Source organism: Pungitius pungitius, unplaced genomic scaffold (assembly GCF_949316345.1).
Source record: "Pungitius pungitius unplaced genomic scaffold, fPunPun2.1 scaffold_29, whole genome shotgun sequence".
Lineage (NCBI taxonomy): Eukaryota > Metazoa > Chordata > Actinopteri > Perciformes > Gasterosteidae > Pungitius > Pungitius pungitius.
Genome location: NW_026909812.1, coordinates 181,760 through 199,943, shown reverse-complemented (window position 1 = coordinate 199,943; position 18,184 = coordinate 181,760). Strand labels below are relative to the sequence as shown.

At 45.0% G+C, this 18,184-nt stretch overlaps 39 non-coding genes across 39 annotated transcripts; all 39 read left to right on the top strand.

Annotated features, from left to right (window-relative positions):
• The first annotated feature begins 255 nt into the window (after positions 1-255).
• Positions 256-374, top strand: LOC134111683 (5S ribosomal RNA). Its single transcript, XR_009945027.1, has one exon. It is a non-coding gene; the product is annotated as a 5S ribosomal RNA (ribosomal RNA).
• Positions 375-718: 344 nt separating this feature from the next.
• LOC134111321 (5S ribosomal RNA) lies at positions 719-837 on the top strand. Its single transcript, XR_009944704.1, has one exon. It is a non-coding gene; the product is annotated as a 5S ribosomal RNA (ribosomal RNA).
• A 344-nt stretch (positions 838-1,181) lies between these two features.
• Positions 1,182-1,300, top strand: LOC134111320 (5S ribosomal RNA). Its single transcript, XR_009944703.1, has one exon. It is a non-coding gene; the product is annotated as a 5S ribosomal RNA (ribosomal RNA).
• Positions 1,301-1,639: 339 nt separating this feature from the next.
• LOC134111682 (5S ribosomal RNA) lies at positions 1,640-1,758 on the top strand. The gene has a single exon (XR_009945026.1). It is a non-coding gene; the product is annotated as a 5S ribosomal RNA (ribosomal RNA).
• Positions 1,759-2,102: 344 nt separating this feature from the next.
• Positions 2,103-2,221, top strand: LOC134111318 (5S ribosomal RNA). Its single transcript, XR_009944701.1, has one exon. It is a non-coding gene; the product is annotated as a 5S ribosomal RNA (ribosomal RNA).
• Positions 2,222-2,560: 339 nt separating this feature from the next.
• LOC134111681 (5S ribosomal RNA) lies at positions 2,561-2,679 on the top strand. The gene has a single exon (XR_009945025.1). It is a non-coding gene; the product is annotated as a 5S ribosomal RNA (ribosomal RNA).
• Positions 2,680-3,023: 344 nt separating this feature from the next.
• Positions 3,024-3,142, top strand: LOC134111317 (5S ribosomal RNA). The gene has a single exon (XR_009944700.1). It is a non-coding gene; the product is annotated as a 5S ribosomal RNA (ribosomal RNA).
• A 339-nt stretch (positions 3,143-3,481) lies between these two features.
• Positions 3,482-3,600, top strand: LOC134111680 (5S ribosomal RNA). Its single transcript, XR_009945024.1, has one exon. It is a non-coding gene; the product is annotated as a 5S ribosomal RNA (ribosomal RNA).
• A 344-nt stretch (positions 3,601-3,944) lies between these two features.
• Positions 3,945-4,063, top strand: LOC134111316 (5S ribosomal RNA). Its single transcript, XR_009944699.1, has one exon. It is a non-coding gene; the product is annotated as a 5S ribosomal RNA (ribosomal RNA).
• A 344-nt stretch (positions 4,064-4,407) lies between these two features.
• On the top strand, positions 4,408-4,526 carry LOC134111315 (5S ribosomal RNA). The gene has a single exon (XR_009944698.1). It is a non-coding gene; the product is annotated as a 5S ribosomal RNA (ribosomal RNA).
• Positions 4,527-4,865: 339 nt separating this feature from the next.
• Positions 4,866-4,984, top strand: LOC134111679 (5S ribosomal RNA). The gene has a single exon (XR_009945023.1). It is a non-coding gene; the product is annotated as a 5S ribosomal RNA (ribosomal RNA).
• Positions 4,985-5,328: 344 nt separating this feature from the next.
• On the top strand, positions 5,329-5,447 carry LOC134111314 (5S ribosomal RNA). Its single transcript, XR_009944697.1, has one exon. It is a non-coding gene; the product is annotated as a 5S ribosomal RNA (ribosomal RNA).
• Positions 5,448-5,786: 339 nt separating this feature from the next.
• On the top strand, positions 5,787-5,905 carry LOC134111153 (5S ribosomal RNA). The gene has a single exon (XR_009944536.1). It is a non-coding gene; the product is annotated as a 5S ribosomal RNA (ribosomal RNA).
• A 344-nt stretch (positions 5,906-6,249) lies between these two features.
• Positions 6,250-6,368, top strand: LOC134111313 (5S ribosomal RNA). Its single transcript, XR_009944696.1, has one exon. It is a non-coding gene; the product is annotated as a 5S ribosomal RNA (ribosomal RNA).
• A 344-nt stretch (positions 6,369-6,712) lies between these two features.
• On the top strand, positions 6,713-6,831 carry LOC134111312 (5S ribosomal RNA). Its single transcript, XR_009944695.1, has one exon. It is a non-coding gene; the product is annotated as a 5S ribosomal RNA (ribosomal RNA).
• A 339-nt stretch (positions 6,832-7,170) lies between these two features.
• LOC134111678 (5S ribosomal RNA) lies at positions 7,171-7,289 on the top strand. Its single transcript, XR_009945022.1, has one exon. It is a non-coding gene; the product is annotated as a 5S ribosomal RNA (ribosomal RNA).
• A 344-nt stretch (positions 7,290-7,633) lies between these two features.
• Positions 7,634-7,752, top strand: LOC134111311 (5S ribosomal RNA). Its single transcript, XR_009944694.1, has one exon. It is a non-coding gene; the product is annotated as a 5S ribosomal RNA (ribosomal RNA).
• Positions 7,753-8,091: 339 nt separating this feature from the next.
• On the top strand, positions 8,092-8,210 carry LOC134111677 (5S ribosomal RNA). The gene has a single exon (XR_009945021.1). It is a non-coding gene; the product is annotated as a 5S ribosomal RNA (ribosomal RNA).
• A 344-nt stretch (positions 8,211-8,554) lies between these two features.
• On the top strand, positions 8,555-8,673 carry LOC134111310 (5S ribosomal RNA). Its single transcript, XR_009944693.1, has one exon. It is a non-coding gene; the product is annotated as a 5S ribosomal RNA (ribosomal RNA).
• A 339-nt stretch (positions 8,674-9,012) lies between these two features.
• On the top strand, positions 9,013-9,131 carry LOC134111675 (5S ribosomal RNA). Its single transcript, XR_009945019.1, has one exon. It is a non-coding gene; the product is annotated as a 5S ribosomal RNA (ribosomal RNA).
• Positions 9,132-9,475: 344 nt separating this feature from the next.
• On the top strand, positions 9,476-9,594 carry LOC134111443 (5S ribosomal RNA). The gene has a single exon (XR_009944826.1). It is a non-coding gene; the product is annotated as a 5S ribosomal RNA (ribosomal RNA).
• Positions 9,595-9,938: 344 nt separating this feature from the next.
• Positions 9,939-10,057, top strand: LOC134111309 (5S ribosomal RNA). The gene has a single exon (XR_009944692.1). It is a non-coding gene; the product is annotated as a 5S ribosomal RNA (ribosomal RNA).
• A 339-nt stretch (positions 10,058-10,396) lies between these two features.
• On the top strand, positions 10,397-10,515 carry LOC134111674 (5S ribosomal RNA). Its single transcript, XR_009945018.1, has one exon. It is a non-coding gene; the product is annotated as a 5S ribosomal RNA (ribosomal RNA).
• Positions 10,516-10,859: 344 nt separating this feature from the next.
• Positions 10,860-10,978, top strand: LOC134111307 (5S ribosomal RNA). Its single transcript, XR_009944690.1, has one exon. It is a non-coding gene; the product is annotated as a 5S ribosomal RNA (ribosomal RNA).
• A 339-nt stretch (positions 10,979-11,317) lies between these two features.
• Positions 11,318-11,436, top strand: LOC134111174 (5S ribosomal RNA). Its single transcript, XR_009944557.1, has one exon. It is a non-coding gene; the product is annotated as a 5S ribosomal RNA (ribosomal RNA).
• A 344-nt stretch (positions 11,437-11,780) lies between these two features.
• Positions 11,781-11,899, top strand: LOC134111306 (5S ribosomal RNA). Its single transcript, XR_009944689.1, has one exon. It is a non-coding gene; the product is annotated as a 5S ribosomal RNA (ribosomal RNA).
• A 344-nt stretch (positions 11,900-12,243) lies between these two features.
• Positions 12,244-12,362, top strand: LOC134111305 (5S ribosomal RNA). Its single transcript, XR_009944688.1, has one exon. It is a non-coding gene; the product is annotated as a 5S ribosomal RNA (ribosomal RNA).
• Positions 12,363-12,701: 339 nt separating this feature from the next.
• Positions 12,702-12,820, top strand: LOC134111673 (5S ribosomal RNA). The gene has a single exon (XR_009945017.1). It is a non-coding gene; the product is annotated as a 5S ribosomal RNA (ribosomal RNA).
• Positions 12,821-13,164: 344 nt separating this feature from the next.
• LOC134111304 (5S ribosomal RNA) lies at positions 13,165-13,283 on the top strand. Its single transcript, XR_009944687.1, has one exon. It is a non-coding gene; the product is annotated as a 5S ribosomal RNA (ribosomal RNA).
• Positions 13,284-13,622: 339 nt separating this feature from the next.
• Positions 13,623-13,741, top strand: LOC134111672 (5S ribosomal RNA). The gene has a single exon (XR_009945016.1). It is a non-coding gene; the product is annotated as a 5S ribosomal RNA (ribosomal RNA).
• A 344-nt stretch (positions 13,742-14,085) lies between these two features.
• On the top strand, positions 14,086-14,204 carry LOC134111303 (5S ribosomal RNA). Its single transcript, XR_009944686.1, has one exon. It is a non-coding gene; the product is annotated as a 5S ribosomal RNA (ribosomal RNA).
• A 339-nt stretch (positions 14,205-14,543) lies between these two features.
• LOC134111671 (5S ribosomal RNA) lies at positions 14,544-14,662 on the top strand. The gene has a single exon (XR_009945015.1). It is a non-coding gene; the product is annotated as a 5S ribosomal RNA (ribosomal RNA).
• Positions 14,663-15,006: 344 nt separating this feature from the next.
• On the top strand, positions 15,007-15,125 carry LOC134111302 (5S ribosomal RNA). The gene has a single exon (XR_009944685.1). It is a non-coding gene; the product is annotated as a 5S ribosomal RNA (ribosomal RNA).
• A 344-nt stretch (positions 15,126-15,469) lies between these two features.
• Positions 15,470-15,588, top strand: LOC134111301 (5S ribosomal RNA). Its single transcript, XR_009944684.1, has one exon. It is a non-coding gene; the product is annotated as a 5S ribosomal RNA (ribosomal RNA).
• Positions 15,589-15,927: 339 nt separating this feature from the next.
• Positions 15,928-16,046, top strand: LOC134111670 (5S ribosomal RNA). The gene has a single exon (XR_009945014.1). It is a non-coding gene; the product is annotated as a 5S ribosomal RNA (ribosomal RNA).
• A 344-nt stretch (positions 16,047-16,390) lies between these two features.
• On the top strand, positions 16,391-16,509 carry LOC134111300 (5S ribosomal RNA). Its single transcript, XR_009944683.1, has one exon. It is a non-coding gene; the product is annotated as a 5S ribosomal RNA (ribosomal RNA).
• A 344-nt stretch (positions 16,510-16,853) lies between these two features.
• LOC134111299 (5S ribosomal RNA) lies at positions 16,854-16,972 on the top strand. The gene has a single exon (XR_009944682.1). It is a non-coding gene; the product is annotated as a 5S ribosomal RNA (ribosomal RNA).
• Positions 16,973-17,311: 339 nt separating this feature from the next.
• LOC134111404 (5S ribosomal RNA) lies at positions 17,312-17,430 on the top strand. The gene has a single exon (XR_009944787.1). It is a non-coding gene; the product is annotated as a 5S ribosomal RNA (ribosomal RNA).
• Positions 17,431-17,774: 344 nt separating this feature from the next.
• On the top strand, positions 17,775-17,893 carry LOC134111298 (5S ribosomal RNA). Its single transcript, XR_009944681.1, has one exon. It is a non-coding gene; the product is annotated as a 5S ribosomal RNA (ribosomal RNA).
• Positions 17,894-18,184: the final 291 nt, after the last annotated feature.

Genomic DNA, 18,184 nt, shown 5'->3' with positions numbered 1-18,184 from the left:
GATGCAATAGGAAGAAGATGAAAGGTGGCTTACGTCCGTACCATCGTCAGGCCATTTGAGGTGGCGGGGACTGCAATGGCCATTCACCGATTGGCTGGGACTCCTGGGCGGGTCTTCTCTAGTCCATCCAATTTTCGGCATGGGATGTCACAGCCTTCTTTGCATACCCTTATTTAACCCACACAAAGATGCCAACGGCTGGCGTGTCATAATTCATTGACGCATTATAAAGGATTAGGAAAAAGATAAAAAGCAGCTTACGGCCATACCTCTCTGGTTCCGCCCGATCTCGTCTGATCTCGGAAGCTAAGCAGAGCAGGGCCTGGTTAGTACCTGGATGGAAGACCGCCTGGGAATCCCAGGTGCCGTAAGCTTTTTCACTTCTCTCTCCGAAAGCCGCCGAGCGCCGCAGATTGTACACCTGTTTTAACGTTGGATATGAAAGGAAATTAGACAATATTATCCAAAATGATTCCGTTTCATGATTGCTAAATTAGTGTTGGTCAACATTTACGATTGGCATACTGTTGTTTGTAATTTAGCCGTTGAAATACAGGTGCTAACCCAACATGTTAGAATTGCCAGTGAAGAAAAGTAAAGTTACCTTCAGGCTTTAGGAACCTCTCTTGCCAATGCTAACAACTGCTTCAATTTTAGAAAAAGAAACTTCTGATTATCTTTGACACGTTTTAAAGGATTAGGAAAAAGATGAAAAGCAGCTTACGTCCATACCTCTCTGGTTCCGCCCGATCTCGTCTGATCTCGGAAGCTAAGCAGAGCAGGGCCTGGTTAGTACCTGGATGGAAGACCGCCTGGGAATCCCAGGTGCCGTAAGCTTTTTCACTTCTCTCTCCGAAAGCCGCCGAGCGCCGCAGATTGTACACCTGTTTTAACGTTGGATATGAAAGGAAATTAGACAATATTATCCAAAATCATTCCGTTTCATGATTGCTAAATTAGTGTTGGTCAACATTTACGATTGGCATACTGTTGTTTGTAATTTAGCCGTTGAAATACAGGTGCTAACCCAACATGTTAGAATTGCCAGTGAAGAAAAGTAAAGTTACCTTCAGGCTTTAGGAACCTCTCTTGCCAATGCTAAGAACTGCTTCAATTTTAGAAAAAGAAACTTCTGATTATCTTTGACACGTTTTAAAGGATTAGGAAAAAGATGAAAAGCAGCTTACGTCCATACCTCTCTGGTTCCGCCCGATCTCGTCTGATCTCGGAAGCTAAGCAGAGCAGGGCCTGGTTAGTACCTGGATGGAAGACCGCCTGGGAATCCCAGGTGCCGTAAGCTTTTTCACTTCTCTCTCTGAAAGCCGCCCAGCGCCGTAGATTGTACACCTACACAATTGTAAAAAAAAATTCACATTGTAGAAGAGATGCAATAGGAAGAAGATGAAAGGTGGCTTACGTCCATACCATCGTCAGGCCATTTGAGGTGGCGGGGACTGCAATGGCCATTCACCGATTGGCTGGGACTCCTGGGCGGGTCTTCTCTAGTCCATCCAATTTTCGGCATGGGATGTCACAGCCTTCTTTGCATACCCTTATTTAACCCACACAAAGATGCCAACGGCTGGCGTGTCATAATTCATTGACGCATTATAAAGGATTAGGAAAAAGATAAAAAGCAGCTTACGGCCATACCTCTCTGGTTCCGCCCGATCTCGTCTGATCTCGGAAGCTAAGCAGAGCAGGGCCTGGTTAGTACCTGGATGGAAGACCGCCTGGGAATCCCAGGTGCCGTAAGCTTTTTCACTTCTCTCTCCGAAAGCCGCCGAGCGCCGCAGATTGTACACCTGTTTTAACGTTGGATATGAAAGGAAATTAGACAATATTATCCAAAATGATTCCGTTTCATGATTGCTAAATTAGTGTTGGTCAACATTTACGATTGGCATACTGTTGTTTGTAATTTAGCCGTTGAAATACAGGTGCTAACCCAACATGTTAGAATTGCCAGTGAAGAAAAGTAAAGTTACCTTCAGGCTTTAGGAACCTCTCTTGCCAATGCTAAGAACTGCTTCAATTTTAGAAAAAGAAACTTCTGATTATCTTTGACACGTTTTAAAGGATTAGGAAAAAGATGAAAAACAGCTTACGTCCATACCTCTCTGGTTCCGCCCGATCTCGTCTGATCTCGGAAGCTAAGCAGAGCAGGGCCTGGTTAGTACCTGGATGGAAGACCGCCTGGGAATCCCAGGTGCCGTAAGCTTTTTCACTTCTCTCTCCGAAAGCCGCCCAGCGCCGTAAATTGTACACCTACACAATTGTAAAAAAAATTTCACATGGTAGAAGAGATGCAATAGGAAGAAGATGAAAGGTGGCTTACGTCCGTACCATCGTCAGGCCATTTGAGGTGGCGGGGACTGCAATGGCCATTCACCGATTGGCTGGGACCCCTGGGCGGGTCTTCTCTAGTCCATCCAATTTTCGGCATGGGATGTCACAGCCTTCTTTGCATACCCTTATTTAACCCACACAAAGATGCCAACGGCTGGCGTGTCATAATTCATTGACGCATTATAAAGGATTAGGAAAAAGATAAAAAGCAGCTTACGGCCATACCTCTCTGGTTCCGCCCGATCTCGTCTGATCTCGGAAGCTAAGCAGAGCAGGGCCTGGTTAGTACCTGGATGGAAGACCGCCTGGGAATCCCAGGTGCCGTAAGCTTTTTCACTTCTCTCTCCGAAAGCCGCCGAGCGCCGCAGATTGTACACCTGTTTTAACGTTGGATATGAAAGGAAATTAGACAATATTATCCAAAATGATTCCGTTTCATGATTGCTAAATTAGTGTTGGTCAACATTTACGATTGGCATACTGTTGTTTGTAATTTAGCCGTTGAAATACAGGTGCTAACCCAACATGTTAGAATTGCCAGTGAAGAAAAGTAAAGTTACCTTCAGGCTTTAGGAACCTCTCTTGCCAATGCTAACAACTGCTTCAATTTTAGAAAAAGAAACTTCTGATTATCTTTGACACGTTTTAAAGGATTAGGAAAAAGATGAAAAGCAGCTTACGTCCATACCTCTCTGGTTCCGCCCGATCTCGTCTGATCTCGGAAGCTAAGCAGAGCAGGGCCTGGTTAGTACCTGGATGGAAGACCGCCTGGGAATCCCAGGTGCCGTAAGCTTTTTCACTTCTCTCTCTGAAAGCCGCCCAGCGCCGTAGATTGTACACCTACACAATTGTAAAAAAAATTTCACATTGTAGAAGAGATGCAATAGGAAGAAGATGAAAGGTGGCTTACGTCCGTACCATCGTCAGGCCATTTGAGGTGGCGGGGACTGCAATGGCCATTCACCGATTGGCTGGGACTCCTGGGCGGGTCTTCTCTAGTCCATCCAATTTTCGGCATGGGATGTCACAGCCTTCTTTGCATACCCTTATTTAACCCACACAAAGATGCCAACGGCTGGCGTGTCATAATTCATTGACGCATTATAAAGGATTAGGAAAAAGATAAAAAGCAGCTTACGGCCATACCTCTCTGGTTCCGCCCGATCTCGTCTGATCTCGGAAGCTAAGCAGAGCAGGGCCTGGTTAGTACCTGGATGGAAGACCGCCTGGGAATCCCAGGTGCCGTAAGCTTTTTCACTTCTCTCTCCGAAAGCCGCCGAGCGCCGCAGATTGTACACCTGTTTTAACGTTGGATATGAAAGGAAATTAGACAATATTATCCAAAATCATTCCGTTTCATGATTGCTAAATTAGTGTTGGTCAACATTTACGATTGGCATACTGTTGTTTGTAATTTAGCCGTTGAAATACAGGTGCTAACCCAACATGTTAGAATTGCCAGTGAAGAAAAGTAAAGTTACCTTCAGGCTTTAGGAACCTCTCTTGCCAATGCTAACAACTGCTTCAATTTTAGAAAAAGAAACTTCTGATTATCTTTGACACGTTTTAAAGGATTAGGAAAAAGATGAAAAGCAGCTTACGTCCATACCTCTCTGGTTCCGCCCGATCTCGTCTGATCTCGGAAGCTAAGCAGAGCAGGGCCTGGTTAGTACCTGGATGGAAGACCGCCTGGGAATCCCAGGTGCCGTAAGCTTTTTCACTTCTCTCTCCGAAAGCCGCCGAGCGCCGCAGATTGTACACCTGTTTTAACGTTGGATATGAAAGGAAATTAGACAATATTATCCAAAATGATTCCGTTTCATGATTGCTAAATTAGTGTTGGTCAACATTTACGATTGGCATACTGTTGTTTGTAATTTAGCCGTTGAAATACAGGTGCTAACCCAACATGTTAGAATTGCCAGTGAAGAAAAGTAAAGTTACCTTCAGGCTTTAGGAACCTCTCTTGCCAATGCTAACAACTGCTTCAATTTTAGAAAAAGAAACTTCTGATTATCTTTGACACGTTTTAAAGGATTAGGAAAAAGATGAAAAGCAGCTTACGTCCATACCTCTCTGGTTCCGCCCGATCTCGTCTGATCTCGGAAGCTAAGCAGAGCAGGGCCTGGTTAGTACCTGGATGGAAGACCGCCTGGGAATCCCAGGTGCCGTAAGCTTTTTCACTTCTCTCTCTGAAAGCCGCCCAGCGCCGTAGATTGTACACCTACACAATTGTAAAAAAAAATTCACATTGTAGAAGAGATGCAATAGGAAGAAGATGAAAGGTGGCTTACGTCCATACCATCGTCAGGCCATTTGAGGTGGCGGGGACTGCAATGGCCATTCACCGATTGGCTGGGACTCCTGGGCGGGTCTTCTCTAGTCCATCCAATTTTCGGCATGGGATGTCACAGCCTTCTTTGCATACCCTTATTTAACCCACACAAAGATGCCAACGGCTGGCGTGTCATAATTCATTGACGCATTATAAAGGATTAGGAAAAAGATAAAAAGCAGCTTACGGCCATACCTCTCTGGTTCCGCCCGATCTCGTCTGATCTCGGAAGCTAAGCAGAGCAGGGCCTGGTTAGTACCTGGATGGAAGACCGCCTGGGAATCCCAGGTGCCGTAAGCTTTTTCACTTCTCTCTCCGAAAGCCGCCGAGCGCCGCAGATTGTACACCTGTTTTAACGTTGGATATGAAAGGAAATTAGACAATATTATCCAAAATGATTCCGTTTCATGATTGCTAAATTAGTGTTGGTCAACATTTACGATTGGCATACTGTTGTTTGTAATTTAGCCGTTGAAATACAGGTGCTAACCCAACATGTTAGAATTGCCAGTGAAGAAAAGTAAAGTTACCTTCAGGCTTTAGGAACCTCTCTTGCCAATGCTAACAACTGCTTCAATTTTAGAAAAAGAAACTTCTGATTATCTTTGACACGTTTTAAAGGATTAGGAAAAAGATGAAAAACAGCTTACGTCCATACCTCTCTGGTTCCGCCCGATCTCGTCTGATCTCGGAAGCTAAGCAGAGCAGGGCCTGGTTAGTACCTGGATGGAAGACCGCCTGGGAATCCCAGGTGCCGTAAGCTTTTTCACTTCTCTCTCCGAAAGCCGCCCAGCGCCGTAAATTGTACACCTACACAATTGTAAAAAAAATTTCACATGGTAGAAGAGATGCAATAGGAAGAAGATGAAAGGTGGCTTACGTCCGTACCATCGTCAGGCCATTTGAGGTGGCGGGGACTGCAATGGCCATTCACCGATTGGCTGGGACCCCTGGGCGGGTCTTCTCTAGTCCATCCAATTTTCGGCATGGGATGTCACAGCCTTCTTTGCATACCCTTATTTAACCCACACAAAGATGCCAACGGCTGGCGTGTCATAATTCATTGACGCATTATAAAGGATTAGGAAAAAGATAAAAAGCAGCTTACGGCCATACCTCTCTGGTTCCGCCCGATCTCGTCTGATCTCGGAAGCTAAGCAGAGCAGGGCCTGGTTAGTACCTGGATGGAAGACCGCCTGGGAATCCCAGGTGCCGTAATCTTTTTCACTTCTCTCTCCGAAAGCCGCCGAGCGCCGCAGATTGTACACCTGTTTTAACGTTGGATATGAAAGGAAATTAGACAATATTATCCAAAATGATTCCGTTTCATGATTGCTAAATTAGTGTTGGTCAACATTTACGATTGGCATACTGTTGTTTGTAATTTAGCCGTTGAAATACAGGTGCTAACCCAACATGTTAGAATTGCCAGTGAAGAAAAGTAAAGTTACCTTCAGGCTTTAGGAACCTCTCTTGCCAATGCTAACAACTGCTTCAATTTTAGAAAAAGAAACTTCTGATTATCTTTGACACGTTTTAAAGGATTAGGAAAAAGATGAAAAGCAGCTTACGTCCATACCTCTCTGGTTCCGCCCGATCTCGTCTGATCTCGGAAGCTAAGCAGAGCAGGGCCTGGTTAGTACCTGGATGGAAGACCGCCTGGGAATCCCAGGTGCCGTAAGCTTTTTCACTTCTCTCTCCGAAAGCCGCCGAGCGCCGCAGATTGTACACCTGTTTTAACGTTGGATATGAAAGGAAATTAGACAATATTATCCAAAATGATTCCGTTTCATGATTGCTAAATTAGTGTTGGTCAACATTTACGATTGGCATACTGTTGTTTGTAATTTAGCCGTTGAAATACAGGTGCTAACCCAACATGTTAGAATTGCCAGTGAAGAAAAGTAAAGTTACCTTCAGGCTTTAGGAACCTCTCTTGCCAATGCTAACAACTGCTTCAATTTTAGAAAAAGAAACTTCTGATTATCTTTGACACGTTTTAAAGGATTAGGAAAAAGATGAAAAGCAGCTTACGTCCATACCTCTCTGGTTCCGCCCGATCTCGTCTGATCTCGGAAGCTAAGCAGAGCAGGGCCTGGTTAGTACCTGGATGGAAGACCGCCTGGGAATCCCAGGTGCCGTAAGCTTTTTCACTTCTCTCTCTGAAAGCCGCCCAGCGCCGTAGATTGTACACCTACACAATTGTAAAAAAAAATTCACATTGTAGAAGAGATGCAATAGGAAGAAGATGAAAGGTGGCTTACGTCCATACCATCGTCAGGCCATTTGAGGTGGCGGGGACTGCAATGGCCATTCACCGATTGGCTGGGACTCCTGGGCGGGTCTTCTCTAGTCCATCCAATTTTCGGCATGGGATGTCACAGCCTTCTTTGCATACCCTTATTTAACCCACACAAAGATGCCAACGGCTGGCGTGTCATAATTCATTGACGCATTATAAAGGATTAGGAAAAAGATAAAAAGCAGCTTACGGCCATACCTCTCTGGTTCCGCCCGATCTCGTCTGATCTCGGAAGCTAAGCAGAGCAGGGCCTGGTTAGTACCTGGATGGAAGACCGCCTGGGAATCCCAGGTGCCGTAAGCTTTTTCACTTCTCTCTCCGAAAGCCGCCGAGCGCCGCAGATTGTACACCTGTTTTAACGTTGGATATGAAAGGAAATTAGACAATATTATCCAAAATGATTCCGTTTCATGATTGCTAAATTAGTGTTGGTCAACATTTACGATTGGCATACTGTTGTTTGTAATTTAGCCGTTGAAATACAGGTGCTAACCCAACATGTTAGAATTGCCAGTGAAGAAAAGTAAAGTTACCTTCAGGCTTTAGGAACCTCTCTTGCCAATGCTAAGAACTGCTTCAATTTTAGAAAAAGAAACTTCTGATTATCTTTGACACGTTTTAAAGGATTAGGAAAAAGATGAAAAACAGCTTACGTCCATACCTCTCTGGTTCCGCCCGATCTCGTCTGATCTCGGAAGCTAAGCAGAGCAGGGCCTGGTTAGTACCTGGATGGAAGACCGCCTGGGAATCCCAGGTGCCGTAAGCTTTTTCACTTCTCTCTCCGAAAGCCGCCCAGCGCCGTAAATTGTACACCTACACAATTGTAAAAAAAATTTCACATGGTAGAAGAGATGCAATAGGAAGAAGATGAAAGGTGGCTTACGTCCGTACCATCGTCAGGCCATTTGAGGTGGCGGGGACTGCAATGGCCATTCACCGATTGGCTGGGACCCCTGGGCGGGTCTTCTCTAGTCCATCCAATTTTCGGCATGGGATGTCACAGCCTTCTTTGCATACCCTTATTTAACCCACACAAAGATGCCAACGGCTGGCGTGTCATAATTCATTGACGCATTATAAAGGATTAGGAAAAAGATAAAAAGCAGCTTACGGCCATACCTCTCTGGTTCCGCCCGATCTCGTCTGATCTCGGAAGCTAAGCAGAGCAGGGCCTGGTTAGTACCTGGATGGAAGACCGCCTGGGAATCCCAGGTGCCGTAAGCTTTTTCACTTCTCTCTCCGAAAGCCGCCGAGCGCCGCAGATTGTACACCTGTTTTAACGTTGGATATGAAAGGAAATTAGACAATATTATCCAAAATGATTCCGTTTCATGATTGCTAAATTAGTGTTGGTCAACATTTACGATTGGCATACTGTTGTTTGTAATTTAGCCGTTGAAATACAGGTGCTAACCCAACATGTTAGAATTGCCAGTGAAGAAAAGTAAAGTTACCTTCAGGCTTTAGGAACCTCTCTTGCCAATGCTAACAACTGCTTCAATTTTAGAAAAAGAAACTTCTGATTATCTTTGACACGTTTTAAAGGATTAGGAAAAAGATGAAAAGCAGCTTACGTCCATACCTCTCTGGTTCCGCCCGATCTCGTCTGATCTCGGAAGCTAAGCAGAGCAGGGCCTGGTTAGTACCTGGATGGAAGACCGCCTGGGAATCCCAGGTGCCGTAAGCTTTTTCACTTCTCTCTCTGAAAGCCGCCCAGCGCCGTAGATTGTACACCTACACAATTGTAAAAAAAATTTCACATTGTAGAAGAGATGCAATAGGAAGAAGATGAAAGGTGGCTTACGTCCGTACCATCGTCAGGCCATTTGAGGTGGCGGGGACTGCAATGGCCATTCACCGATTGGCTGGGACTCCTGGGCGGGTCTTCTCTAGTCCATCCAATTTTCGGCATGGGATGTCACAGCCTTCTTTGCATACCCTTATTTAACCCACACAAAGATGCCAACGGCTGGCGTGTCATAATTCATTGACGCATTATAAAGGATTAGGAAAAAGATAAAAAGCAGCTTACGGCCATACCTCTCTGGTTCCGCCCGATCTCGTCTGATCTCGGAAGCTAAGCAGAGCAGGGCCTGGTTAGTACCTGGATGGAAGACCGCCTGGGAATCCCAGGTGCCGTAAGCTTTTTCACTTCTCTCTCCGAAAGCCGCCGAGCGCCGCAGATTGTACACCTGTTTTAACGTTGGATATGAAAGGAAATTAGACAATATTATCCAAAATGATTCCGTTTCATGATTGCTAAATTAGTGTTGGTCAACATTTACGATTGGCATACTGTTGTTTGTAATTTAGCCGTTGAAATACAGGTGCTAACCCAACATGTTAGAATTGCCAGTGAAGAAAAGTAAAGTTACCTTCAGGCTTTAGGAACCTCTCTTGCCAATGCTAACAACTGCTTCAATTTTAGAAAAAGAAACTTCTGATTATCTTTGACACGTTTTAAAGGATTAGGAAAAAGATGAAAAGCAGCTTACGTCCATACCTCTCTGGTTCCGCCCGATCTCGTCTGATCTCGGAAGCTAAGCAGAGCAGGGACTGGTTAGTACCTGGATGGAAGACCGCCTGGGAATCCCAGGTGCCGTAAGCTTTTTCACTTCTCTCTCCGAAAGCCGCCGAGCGCCGCAGATTGTACACCTGTTTTAACGTTGGATATGAAAGGAAATTAGACAATATTATCCAAAATGATTCCGTTTCATGATTGCTAAATTAGTGTTGGTCAACATTTACGATTGGCATACTGTTGTTTGTAATTTAGCCGTTGAAATACAGGTGCTAACCCAACATGTTAGAATTGCCAGTGAAGAAAAGTAAAGTTACCTTCAGGCTTTAGGAACCTCTCTTGCCAATGCTAACAACTGCTTCAATTTTAGAAAAAGAAACTTCTGATTATCTTTGACACGTTTTAAAGGATTAGGAAAAAGATGAAAAGCAGCTTACGTCCATACCTCTCTGGTTCCGCCCGATCTCGTCTGATCTCGGAAGCTAAGCAGAGCAGGGCCTGGTTAGTACCTGGATGGAAGACCGCCTGGGAATCCCAGGTGCCGTAAGCTTTTTCACTTCTCTCTCTGAAAGCCGCCCAGCGCCGTAGATTGTACACCTACACAATTGTAAAAAAAAATTCACATTGTAGAAGAGATGCAATAGGAAGAAGATGAAAGGTGGCTTACGTCCATACCATCGTCAGGCCATTTGAGGTGGCGGGGACTGCAATGGCCATTCACCGATTGGCTGGGACTCCTGGGCGGGTCTTCTCTAGTCCATCCAATTTTCGGCATGGGATGTCACAGCCTTCTTTGCATACCCTTATTTAACCCACACAAAGATGCCAACGGCTGGCGTGTCATAATTCATTGACGCATTATAAAGGATTAGGAAAAAGATAAAAAGCAGCTTACGGCCATACCTCTCTGGTTCCGCCCGATCTCGTCTGATCTCGGAAGCTAAGCAGAGCAGGGCCTGGTTAGTACCTGGATGGAAGACCGCCTGGGAATCCCAGGTGCCGTAAGCTTTTTCACTTCTCTCTCCGAAAGCCGCCGAGCGCCGCAGATTGTACACCTGTTTTAACGTTGGATATGAAAGGAAATTAGACAATATTATCCAAAATGATTCCGTTTCATGATTGCTAAATTAGTGTTGGTCAACATTTACGATTGGCATACTGTTGTTTGTAATTTAGCCGTTGAAATACAGGTGCTAACCCAACATGTTAGAATTGCCAGTGAAGAAAAGTAAAGTTACCTTCAGGCTTTAGGAACCTCTCTTGCCAATGCTAACAACTGCTTCAATTTTAGAAAAAGAAACTTCTGATTATCTTTGACACGTTTTAAAGGATTAGGAAAAAGATGAAAAGCAGCTTACGTCCATACCTCTCTGGTTCCGCCCGATCTCGTCTGATCTCGGAAGCTAAGCAGAGCAGGGCCTGGTTAGTACCTGGATGGAAGACCGCCTGGGAATCCCAGGTGCCGTAAGCTTTTTCACTTCTCTCTCTGAAAGCCGCCCAGCGCCGTAGATTGTACACCTACACAATTGTAAAAAAAATTTCACATTGTAGAAGAGATGCAATAGGAAGAAGATGAAAGGTGGCTTACGTCCGTACCATCGTCAGGCCATTTGAGGTGGCGGGGACTGCAATGGCCATTCACCGATTGGCTGGGACTCCTGGGCGGGTCTTCTCTAGTCCATCCAATTTTCGGCATGGGATGTCACAGCCTTCTTTGCATACCCTTATTTAACCCACACAAAGATGCCAACGGCTGGCGTGTCATAATTCATTGACGCATTATAAAGGATTAGGAAAAAGATAAAAAGCAGCTTACGGCCATACCTCTCTGGTTCCGCCCGATCTCGTCTGATCTCGGAAGCTAAGCAGAGCAGGGCCTGGTTAGTACCTGGATGGAACACCGCCTGGGAATCCCAGGTGCCGTAAGCTTTTTCACTTCTCTCTCCGAAAGCCGCCGAGCGCCGCAGATTGTACACCTGTTTTAACGTTGGATATGAAAGGAAATTAGACAATATTATCCAAAATGATTCCGTTTCATGATTGCTAAATTAGTGTTGGTCAACATTTACGATTGGCATACTGTTGTTTGTAATTTAGCCGTTGAAATACAGGTGCTAACCCAACATGTTAGAATTGCCAGTGAAGAAAAGTAAAGTTACCTTCAGGCTTTAGGAACCTCTCTTGCCAATGCTAACAACTGCTTCAATTTTAGAAAAAGAAACTTCTGATTATCTTTGACACGTTTTAAAGGATTAGGAAAAAGATGAAAAGCAGCTTACGTCCATACCTCTCTGGTTCCGCCCGATCTCGTCTGATCTCGGAAGCTAAGCAGAGCAGGGCCTGGTTAGTACCTGGATGGAAGACCGCCTGGGAATCCCAGGTGCCGTAAGCTTTTTCACTTCTCTCTCCGAAAGCCGCCGAGCGCCGCAGATTGTACACCTGTTTTAACGTTGGATATGAAAGGAAATTAGACAATATTATCCAAAATCATTCCGTTTCATGATTGCTAAATTAGTGTTGGTCAACATTTACGATTGGCATACTGTTGTTTGTAATTTAGCCGTTGAAATACAGGTGCTAACCCAACATGTTAGAATTGCCAGTGAAGAAAAGTAAAGTTACCTTCAGGCTTTAGGAACCTCTCTTGCCAATGCTAAGAACTGCTTCAATTTTAGAAAAAGAAACTTCTGATTATCTTTGACACGTTTTAAAGGATTAGGAAAAAGATGAAAAGCAGCTTACGTCCATACCTCTCTGGTTCCGCCCGATCTCGTCTGATCTCGGAAGCTAAGCAGAGCAGGGCCTGGTTAGTACCTGGATGGAAGACCGCCTGGGAATCCCAGGTGCCGTAAGCTTTTTCACTTCTCTCTCTGAAAGCCGCCCAGCGCCGTAGATTGTACACCTACACAATTGTAAAAAAAAATTCACATTGTAGAAGAGATGCAATAGGAAGAAGATGAAAGGTGGCTTACGTCCATACCATCGTCAGGCCATTTGAGGTGGCGGGGACTGCAATGGCCATTCACCGATTGGCTGGGACTCCTGGGCGGGTCTTCTCTAGTCCATCCAATTTTCGGCATGGGATGTCACAGCCTTCTTTGCATACCCTTATTTAACCCACACAAAGATGCCAACGGCTGGCGTGTCATAATTCATTGACGCATTATAAAGGATTAGGAAAAAGATAAAAAGCAGCTTACGGCCATACCTCTCTGGTTCCGCCCGATCTCGTCTGATCTCGGAAGCTAAGCAGAGCAGGGCCTGGTTAGTACCTGGATGGAAGACCGCCTGGGAATCCCAGGTGCCGTAAGCTTTTTCACTTCTCTCTCCGAAAGCCGCCGAGCGCCGCAGATTGTACACCTGTTTTAACGTTGGATATGAAAGGAAATTAGACAATATTATCCAAAATGATTCCGTTTCATGATTGCTAAATTAGTGTTGGTCAACATTTACGATTGGCATACTGTTGTTTGTAATTTAGCCGTTGAAATACAGGTGCTAACCCAACATGTTAGAATTGCCAGTGAAGAAAAGTAAAGTTACCTTCAGGCTTTAGGAACCTCTCTTGCCAATGCTAACAACTGCTTCAATTTTAGAAAAAGAAACTTCTGATTATCTTTGACACGTTTTAAAGGATTAGGAAAAAGATGAAAAACAGCTTACGTCCATACCTCTCTGGTTCCGCCCGATCTCGTCTGATCTCGGAAGCTAAGCAGAGCAGGGCCTGGTTAGTACCTGGATGGAAGACCGCCTGGGAATCCCAGGTGCCGTAAGCTTTTTCACTTCTCTCTCCGAAAGCCGCCCAGCGCCGTAAATTGTACACCTACACAATTGTAAAAAAAATTTCACATGGTAGAAGAGATGCAATAGGAAGAAGATGAAAGGTGGCTTACGTCCGTACCATCGTCAGGCCATTTGAGGTGGCGGGGACTGCAATGGCCATTCACCGATTGGCTGGGACCCCTGGGCGGGTCTTCTCTAGTCCATCCAATTTTCGGCATGGGATGTCACAGCCTTCTTTGCATACCCTTATTTAACCCACACAAAGATGCCAACGGCTGGCGTGTCATAATTCATTGACGCATTATAAAGGATTAGGAAAAAGATAAAAAGCAGCTTACGGCCATACCTCTCTGGTTCCGCCCGATCTCGTCTGATCTCGGAAGCTAAGCAGAGCAGGGCCTGGTTAGTACCTGGATGGAAGACCGCCTGGGAATCCCAGGTGCCGTAAGCTTTTTCACTTCTCTCTCCGAAAGCCGCCGAGCGCCGCAGATTGTACACCTGTTTTAACGTTGGATATGAAAGGAAATTAGACAATATTATCCAAAATGATTCCGTTTCATGATTGCTAAATTAGTGTTGGTCAACATTTACGATTGGCATACTGTTGTTTGTAATTTAGCCGTTGAAATACAGGTGCTAACCCAACATGTTAGAATTGCCAGTGAAGAAAAGTAAAGTTACCTTCAGGCTTTAGGAACCTCTCTTGCCAATGCTAACAACTGCTTCAATTTTAGAAAAAGAAACTTCTGATTATCTTTGACACGTTTTAAAGGATTAGGAAAAAGATGAAAAGCAGCTTACGTCCATACCTCTCTGGTTCCGCCCGATCTCGTCTGATCTCGGAAGCTAAGCAGAGCAGGGCCTGGTTAGTACCTGGATGGAAGACCGCCTGGGAATCCCAGGTGCCGTAAGCTTTTTCACTTCTCTCTCTGAAAGCCGCCCAGCGCCGTAGATTGTACACCTACACAATTGTAAAAAAAATTTCACATTGTAGAAGAGATGCAATAGGAAGAAGATGAAAGGTGGCTTACGTCCGTACCATCGTCAGGCCATTTGAGGTGGCGGGGACTGCAATGGCCATTCACCGATTGGCTGGGACTCCTGGGCGGGTCTTCTCTAGTCCATCCAATTTTCGGCATGGGATGTCACAGCCTTCTTTGCATACCCTTATTTAACCCACACAAAGATGCCAACGGCTGGCGTGTCATAATTCATTGACGCATTATAAAGGATTAGGAAAAAGATAAAAAGCAGCTTACGGCCATACCTCTCTGGTTCCGCCCGATCTCGTCTGATCTCGGAAGCTAAGCAGAGCAGGGCCTGGTTAGTACCTGGATGGAAGACCGCCTGGGAATCCCAGGTGCCGTAAGCTTTTTCACTTCTCTCTCCGAAAGCCGCCGAGCGCCGCAGATTGTACACCTGTTTTAACGTTGGATATGAAAGGAAATTAGACAATATTATCCAAAATGATTCCGTTTCATGATTGCTAAATTAGTGTTGGTCAACATTTACGATTGGCATACTGTTGTTTGTAATTTAGCCGTTGAAATACAGGTGCTAACCCAACATGTTAGAATTGCCAGTGAAGAAAAGTAAAGTTACCTTCAGGCTTTAGGAACCTCTCTTGCCAATGCTAACAACTGCTTCAATTTTAGAAAAAGAAACTTCTGATTATCTTTGACACGTTTTAAAGGATTAGGAAAAAGATGAAAAGCAGCTTACGTCCATACCTCTCTGGTTCCGCCCGATCTCGTCTGATCTCGGAAGCTAAGCAGAGCAGGGCCTGGTTAGTACCTGGATGGAAGACCGCCTGGGAATCCCAGGTGCCGTAAGCTTTTTCACTTCTCTCTCCGAAAGCCGCCGAGCGCCGCAGATTGTACACCTGTTTTAACGTTGGATATGAAAGGAAATTAGACAATATTATCCAAAATCATTCCGTTTCATGATTGCTAAATTAGTGTTGGTCAACATTTACGATTGGCATACTGTTGTTTGTAATTTAGCCGTTGAAATACAGGTGCTAACCCAACATGTTAGAATTGCCAGTGAAGAAAAGTAAAGTTACCTTCAGGCTTTAGGAACCTCTCTTGCCAATGCTAAGAACTGCTTCAATTTTAGAAAAAGAAACTTCTGATTATCTTTGACACGTTTTAAAGGATTAGGAAAAAGATGAAAAGCAGCTTACGTCCATACCTCTCTGGTTCCGCCCGATCTCGTCTGATCTCGGAAGCTAAGCAGAGCAGGGCCTGGTTAGTACCTGGATGGAAGACCGCCTGGGAATCCCAGGTGCCGTAAGCTTTTTCACTTCTCTCTCTGAAAGCCGCCCAGCGCCGTAGATTGTACACCTACACAATTGTAAAAAAAAATTCACATTGTAGAAGAGATGCAATAGGAAGAAGATGAAAGGTGGCTTACGTCCATACCATCGTCAGGCCATTTGAGGTGGCGGGGACTGCAATGGCCATTCACCGATTGGCTGGGACTCCTGGGCGGGTCTTCTCTAGTCCATCCAATTTTCGGCATGGGATGTCACAGCCTTCTTTGCATACCCTTATTTAACCCACACAAAGATGCCAACGGCTGGCGTGTCATAATTCATTGACGCATTATAAAGGATTAGGAAAAAGATAAAAAGCAGCTTACGGCCATACCTCTCTGGTTCCGCCCGATCTCGTCTGATCTCGGAAGCTAAGCAGAGCAGGGCCTGGTTAGTACCTGGATGGAAGACCGCCTGGGAATCCCAGGTGCCGTAAGCTTTTTCACTTCTCTCTCCGAAAGCCGCCGAGCGCCGCAGATTGTACACCTGTTTTAACGTTGGATATGAAAGGAAATTAGACAATATTATCCAAAATGATTCCGTTTCATGATTGCTAAATTAGTGTTGGTCAACATTTACGATTGGCATACTGTTGTTTGTAATTTAGCCGTTGAAATACAGGTGCTAACCCAACATGTTAGAATTGCCAGTGAAGAAAAGTAAAGTTACCTTCAGGCTTTAGGAACCTCTCTTGCCAATGCTAACAACTGCTTCAATTTTAGAAAAAGAAACTTCTGATTATCTTTGACACGTTTTAAAGGATTAGGAAAAAGATGAAAAGCAGCTTACGTCCATACCTCTCTGGTTCCGCCCGATCTCGTCTGATCTCGGAAGCTAAGCAGAGCAGGGCCTGGTTAGTACCTGGATGGAAGACCGCCTGGGAATCCCAGGTGCCGTAAGCTTTTTCACTTCTCTCTCCGAAAGCCGCCGAGCGCCGCAGATTGTACACCTGTTTTAACGTTGGATATGAAAGGAAATTAGACAATATTATCCAAAATCATTCCGTTTCATGATTGCTAAATTAGTGTTGGTCAACATTTACGATTGGCATACTGTTGTTTGTAATTTAGCCGTTGAAATACAGGTGCTAACCCAACATGTTAGAATTGCCAGTGAAGAAAAGTAAAGTTACCTTCAGGCTTTAGGAACCTCTCTTGCCAATGCTAAGAACTGCTTCAATTTTAGAAAAAGAAACTTCTGATTATCTTTGACACGTTTTAGAGGATTAGGAAAAAGATGAAAAGCAGCTTACGTCCATACCTCTCTGGTTCCGCCCGATCTCGTCTGATCTCGGAAGCTAAGCAGAGCAGGGCCTGGTTAGTACCTGGATGGAAGACCGCCTGGGAATCCCAGGTGCCGTAAGCTTTTTCACTTCTCTCTCTGAAAGCCGCCCAGCGCCGTAGATTGTACACCTACACAATTGTAAAAAAAAATTCACATTGTAGAAGAGATGCAATAGGAAGAAGATGAAAGGTGGCTTACGTCCATACCATCGTCAGGCCATTTGAGGTGGCGGGGACTGCAATGGCCATTCACCGATTGGCTGGGACTCCTGGGCGGGTCTTCTCTAGTCCATCCAATTTTCGGCATGGGATGTCACAGCCTTCTTTGCATACCCTTATTTAACCCACACAAAGATGCCAACGGCTGGCGTGTCATAATTCATTGACGCATTATAAAGGATTAGGAAAAAGATAAAAAGCAGCTTACGGCCATACCTCTCTGGTTCCGCCCGATCTCGTCTGATCTCGGAAGCTAAGCAGAGCAGGGACTGGTTAGTACCTGGATGGAAGACCGCCTGGGAATCCCAGGTGCCGTAAGCTTTTTCACTTCTCTCTCCGAAAGCCGCCGAGCGCCGCAGATTGTACACCTGTTTTAACGTTGGATATGAAAGGAAATTAGACAATATTATCCAAAATGATTCCGTTTCATGATTGCTAAATTAGTGTTGGTCAACATTTACGATTGGCATACTGTTGTTTGTAATTTAGCCGTTGAAATACAGGTGCTAACCCAACATGTTAGAATTGCCAGTGAAGAAAAGTAAAGTTACCTTCAGGCTTTAGGAACCTCTCTTGCCAATGCTAACAACTGCTTCAATTTTAGAAAAAGAAACTTCTGATTATCTTTGACACGTTTTAAAGGATTAGGAAAAAGATGAAAAGCAGCTTACGTCCATACCTCTCTGGTTCCGCCCGATCTCGTCTGATCTCGGAAGCTAAGCAGAGCAGGGCCTGGTTAGTACCTGGATGGAAGACCGCCTGGGAATCCCAGGTGCCGTAAGCTTTTTCACTTCTCTCTCTGAAAGCCGCCCAGCGCCGTAGATTGTACACCTACACAATTGTAAAAAAAAATTCACATTGTAGAAGAGATGCAATAGGAAGAAGATGAAAGGTGGCTTACGTCCATACCATCGTCAGGCCATTTGAGGTGGCGGGGACTGCAATGGCCATTCACCGATTGGCTGGGACTCCTGGGCGGGTCTTCTCTAGTCCATCCAATTTTCGGCATGGGATGTCACAGCCTTCTTTGCATACCCTTATTTAACCCACACAAAGATGCCAACGGCTGGCGTGT